The sequence below is a fragment of the Erigeron canadensis genome, chromosome 7 (assembly GCF_010389155.1).
Source record: "Erigeron canadensis isolate Cc75 chromosome 7, C_canadensis_v1, whole genome shotgun sequence".
NCBI classification, from domain to species: Eukaryota; Viridiplantae; Streptophyta; class Magnoliopsida; order Asterales; family Asteraceae; genus Erigeron; species Erigeron canadensis.
The window spans coordinates 90,410-96,409 of record NC_057767.1 but is presented as its reverse complement, the minus strand read 5'-3'; positions in this window follow the sequence as shown (position 1 = coordinate 96,409).

Genomic DNA, 6,000 nt, shown 5'->3' with positions numbered 1-6,000 from the left:
GGATGTCATTCCTAGGGGGAAAAACTGGTGAGTTGGACAAGTAAGAAGCAGACTTCAGTCTCAATGTCTACTGCTGAGGCAGAATACATTTCTGCGGCCAGTTGCTGTGCCCAGATTCTCTGGATCAAAAACCAGTTACTTGATTATGGCATGAAAATTCACAAGAACCCCAATCTTTTGTGACAACACCAGTGCTATTGCTATATCTCACAACCCAGTGATGCACTCAAAGACAAAGCATATTGATATCAGGTATCACTTCATTCGTGATCATGTTATGAAAGGAGATATGAAATACATTTCATCCCCACTGATAAACAGTTAGCTGATGTTTTTACAAAACCTCTTGATGAAAAGACTTTTAAACATCTCATCAGTGAACTGGGTATGTTAAATCCTCATTAAACTGAAGAGGCCCTTCAGTTGAGGATGGTCCAGGTGATCCTTGATTGGTTGGAGATTGAACGCCTTGATGTACTCAAAGACTAGTCATTGATCAAATGGATCACATTTTTAGGGGAAAAAGACTCAAAATATTTTCAAATAAATTATTGAAAAATGCAACTGAAGGTTATCAGTTGAAACTGGCATCTAAATTTTCTTTGGTTGCTAGTTTGGTCTTGTCTCAAAATGGTGGTCAGCCAGATTTCATAACGTTGTGTTTTACTTGGTGGATACTTGTGACACGTGATGTTACTCGAGTACTAACCTCGCACTCACGAACGTCACCTGACATGTCTTACGTGTCAAGACTTTTGCTGAAATGTACTGCACTTTTTATGGGTATTGGTGAAGTTAGTGGGTAAATGTGAATACCAGCCGTCGTAGCATTAAATGCTTGATGGGAAGTATTAAATATTTTTGAATTCTCAAATTTTGGAAAATAACTTTTTACAAATTATTTCAAACTTTTGGAGACTAAAATATCTTTTCGTATATATTTTGGCAATATTTTTACTGCCTATATATACCCCCCACCAATATATCCGTCTCATTTACTTCTCTCAAAATTCCTTCATTTACTCTTTCAATCATTCACAATTCGAGATCCTTTTCTCTCTTTCTTCTTTAAGTCCAAAACCCTAAATCTAAATTCACAAATGGCTCCTAAATCTTCTTCTTCTTCATCTCGTTCTCGTGATGTGAATCTACTCACTGCTGAGTACATTCCATCACAAAATGTTAATCGTGCCACTGGTGCTCCCATAAGCTCTAAGCTTATTAAACTAAATCCAAATAATCCAATGGCATCTCTTCAAGGGCTCCAGGCCGCTGACTCTCTTATCGGGAGAATCCAATCCTTTCTTCGGATTTCTCCCCTCAGCGATGCCTTCTCTTTGAATCCACACAAGCTATTCCATGATTACTTGTGTGAGTTCTGGTACACTGCCTCTCTTTCTGAGGACTGCTCATCCATCTCCTTTTCTCTAAAGGATGGGTCAGTCCCGTGTACCATCACCACTGGAACGTTGAGGGAAGCCCTTAACCTCAACTACTGGAGACATAATGAAACTCCAGTGGTGATTTCCTCCAATATCAATTTCCGCCAGGTCTTCCTTGATATGGGAAATAAGGAGATGGTGGAGGGGGATGTGTTGAAGACCAAGGGGTCCATTACAATGAAGGGGCTTTCACCATCCTGGAAGTTCTTTATGGTCCACTTGGTGGAAAGTTTGGGAGGGAGTTCTGGTGGATTGGACCAGATAAACTCCTTCCAGGCAGAAATGGCGTACTGCCTTTGGAATGGGCTGAGGGTGGATTTTGCAGGCATTTGTTCAGAAGCCTGGTATTCAAGTTAAAGGGTAACAGGGGTCCTTGTGTTCCCTTTTCAAGGTTTCTGTCCCTTTGTTTATTCAGATTCTGGGCAGAGACGAGTACAACAACACGCAATCCTCGTTCTCTGTGCCAGAACTGTTGAGGAATCTGGACAACCTGGTGTCCACTTCTGATGAAGTCCAGATGTCCCCGAGAATGATTTTTGCATTCTCTAAAACTGATGCACCACAATCTGGTGAATCAGAAAGGCAACTGGGCGGGCCTCAAAATAATGAGGGACCCACCGGTTCGTCTACTGAAGTTGTAACTGTGGCAGAAGCAGGAGTCCAGGCAGTTCCTAAAGCAAGAAGATCCTCTAAAAGCAGGAGATCAAGATCTGGACTTGCTGCACCTGACCAGTCACAATCTGTGATAGTGGTCTCTGAAGCCGCTGCCGATGATATTGCAACTGAGGATAGAGCAGTTGTGGTTGAGGCACCAGTCACCTCTGTCCAGGGAGAAGATGCTTCGGCAACGGATCCTCAAACTGATGATACCATTGAGGCAACTCAAACTGGTCATCAGGAGTCTGAACAACTTGTTCAGCCACCCCCAACATTTATGGATCTTGGCATAAATGAGGGTGTGTTTCAGCTTGAGTCTTCGGACTCATCTGAGACAGAATCTGACCAGGAGATGGCTGATGCGACTATACTTGATCAGCTCCCTTCTCTCCTTGGTCAACCCCAAGAACCACATGTTTCAGTTTCCCCAACTCATGTACAAAGCTTAGAAATACCTCCAATATTCACCTCTCGCCAATCACCTTCTTCTATGGGTGTGCCTAGAAATAGACACATCCTAACCCCACCGTCGCCGTCGTTCACACCTGAGCATTCTCAGCATGAACGCCACATTGAATCTCTTCCTTTCATTTCTACAACCCCTCCTCTTCTCTCTACTGATGCTACTGCAACTGGAGAACCAGATATTGTCATACCTCGTCCAGTTGCACCTGTAGCTTTCTCAGCTGGTCCAGTGACACCTTCTCCTCCGTCATTGGACAGCCAGTTCGTGTCTTTTCAAACCGATCTCTCGAACCTTCTTGCGAGGGTGGAAGAGATTCAAAAGACACTGGAGAAGAACACCAAGTCCCTCTCCAGGTACCACAAGGATCATCTGCAAAATATTAAAGTGGTTGACCTGGGGATTAACAAGTTCTCTGCTAATGAGGACTTGGTGTTTGGCAAGCTGAACGAGTTAGTGGAATCCTCCAATCAATTGGCAATATCTTTAAGGGAGGCATTCGCACTGACTCAATCTGGAGTCACATCCTCAATATCCAACCTGCTGAACAATACTGTCAGATCTTCAGAGGTTGATATTAAGAATCTGGAAAGGCAGGTGCAAGAGCTGTGTAGCAAACCTGGCCTAGATGTGACAGAGCTTGGGAGTCGGTTGGCCTCTTCAGTGGGTCTCAAGATCGAAGAAACTTTGGCTGCCAGTGAGAGTAACTTGATAGAAAAGGTGATATCTGAGATCACCAAGATTGCAGTGCCCCAGGTCGATCTCACTCCAATAACATCTGAGATTGATCGGTTGAGGTGCAGTCTGGATACGCTGGCTAGCAAAGTGTCTGAACATTCAACTGCCATATCTGATCTGACCACTGAAGTTGGCAAAGGAAGGGCGGTTGAGCCTGACAGTGCTCAGGAAGTCCCTGCAACTGGGCTCTCTTCAGATGATCTCTCCATTCTCAAACAAATTTTAAAGAGTCAAGAGCAGACAAGTGGAAATGTAATGACTCAATCTCAAGAGATAAATCATCTTTGGAGGACAGTTCGCATGCTTTGTGGAGTCTTCAAAGAGTGTAAGACAATGCAATCATGGCAGCCTCTAGATCGCCTGCCCTCTAGTCATGCTGATTTTGAAGCCATCAGGCAGGGACTAGATGCTGCCAAGGGGGAAAGGTCGGTACATGCCCCTCACACTCTTGTGAAGACTTCAAGTAAAGGGAAGGAGATTGTGATGGCTACCAGTACTGAGGCTGGTGAGCAAGGGTTTGAGGTGTTTGATGATGTGGTGGTAGGGAGTGTTGACAAGGGAAAGGCCATTGCTGATGAATCTTTGGAACCAGCCACCGATGCACCAATGTTGGAAACTGGCAATGTCGATTTGTTGCCTCCAGTTACTGAAAGCGAGAGCCAGAAATTAGCAAGAGTGGGATACCTGGTCAAGGAAAGGAAGAAACAAATGAAGGCAAACCAGTTTGAATCAAGAAAAAATCTTCCAACCCCTCTTGTTGATATCACTGATGCTCAACTCCTTGGCTTGACACTTGTTGAATACAAGAAGATCAAAGAAGATACAAGAATAGTCAATGCACTGAAGGAGATGCTTGAAGTAGAACTGGACAAACACTACCAGGATGATGAGGCTGAACTGGATGCAAAGTGTTTGAATGTATCGGTGGAAAAGGCCAGAGAGATCAGATCTGAAGGGATTCTCAAGAGAACTGAGCAGGTCAAGAAGGCGGTCACCAAAGTGTTGAATCCACCCAAGTCCAAAGGAAGAAAACAAAAGGCCTTACCAAGAGATGCAAATCTGAGGACTTGGGTAGAACCATGTGAACCCACAACAGATGATATTCGAGCTGCTACACAAAAGCTGAGCACGAGCAAAATCAAACTGACAAATGAATCTGAAGCTCGCACATATTTGTCAGATGTACAGCGTCGAAGGCACAATAGAGGCAGGATTACTGATGTTAAGGTTTCAATTAAGCCTGGTGCCAAGCATTTTGTTGTTGAGGTACAATACTTTGGTGGACCTAAAAGGACTACTGAGAACCCGGATGTCAATCAGTATGGTCATTCCGAGCATGTTGAGATGTTGAGGCTGTTGGAGGGGAGGCAGAGGAAGAATAAAGTTGAAAGAGGCTGGGAGTATGTATTGCAAAATCTCATCAAGTTCAAGGAAAACATTGAAGAAAGATTAGGCCTTGATCCTGAGGATACTCAGCCGATTTCATCAGTCTCAAAGAGAAGGAAAACTGGCGAAGGGCCATCTGTTTAAGTTTTCCTTCTAACTATTATCTGCTTGTAATTTTGTGTACTCTCTTGTAATTTATTTGAAATTGTATGTATATACAAGTTGCCAGATTGTAACCTACAAGTAAGATATCTGATAAGATCTACAAACACTTAAAACAAAATCCAAGACATTTGATGATCTATAAAATGTCTTGGAAACTTAATAGGTCTTATCAAATTCAAGTATTTCAAACTTAAACTTGTATAGAAACAAGTTTGAAAATACTTGACAATATTTCAGGACAATTAGGGGGAATTTGTTAGGTCCAGTTTTAACTAAACTGGAGCTCTCCAGTGACATCTGGAGAGCATGAGGAATTGTCCGAAATATTAGAAGTCCAGTTGCATTGTACAGGTTTAGCAACTGATGACTTCCTCCAGTTGAGATCAGACGACTAGAATCTGAAGACCTTCCAGTTGAAGTCAAAGACAACAAATGGAAATAGAGATTGGCAATGGCAGCGAAGCCCAGTTGACAATCTACCAGATCAATCAACTGGAGAATCCTCCAGTGTAAATGCTCTTACAAAGCTTTACACTGATTACGAGGAGGACCTTTTTTACTCTACATCCTTTTAACCGGACAATGATATTGTCTTTGGATAAAGATACAAAGATGTAGAGTGGTGAATAAAGTAACCTTTTGTCTTACTTTATTTAACACACACAAAGGATTATTTAAACAATACTTTTGTGTGCTGTCAACCATATTTGTACATCGAAGTTGAGATCCCCATGCTCAATCTTCGACTATAAATAGAGGTCCTTGCACAAGCTGTTTCAATAACTTTGCAAATACAAATATTCTGCAATATTGGTGAACTTGTGCAATATTCTCTCAATCGCAAAAAGAAACATTTCACAACTCTAAGTGTTTCGATTGTTTAGGAGAATTTCCAAGTTTAGATCAATTGTAATTCATGGGTTGTTAGGATATTTACATTCTTGTATTATCTTGGTTCCGCAACAACCTTGTATTTTATTTAAACAGTAATAAATAAAATACACTTGAAAATTACATATTGTCTCACCAGTTTATATGCTCGTCATTTATATTATTGCATGTATTAACATTCTGTCACTTTAATACTTAATTCCAGTTAACCTGGTACACGATCAAACTAAACTGGTCACATCCAGATTAATTGATCGT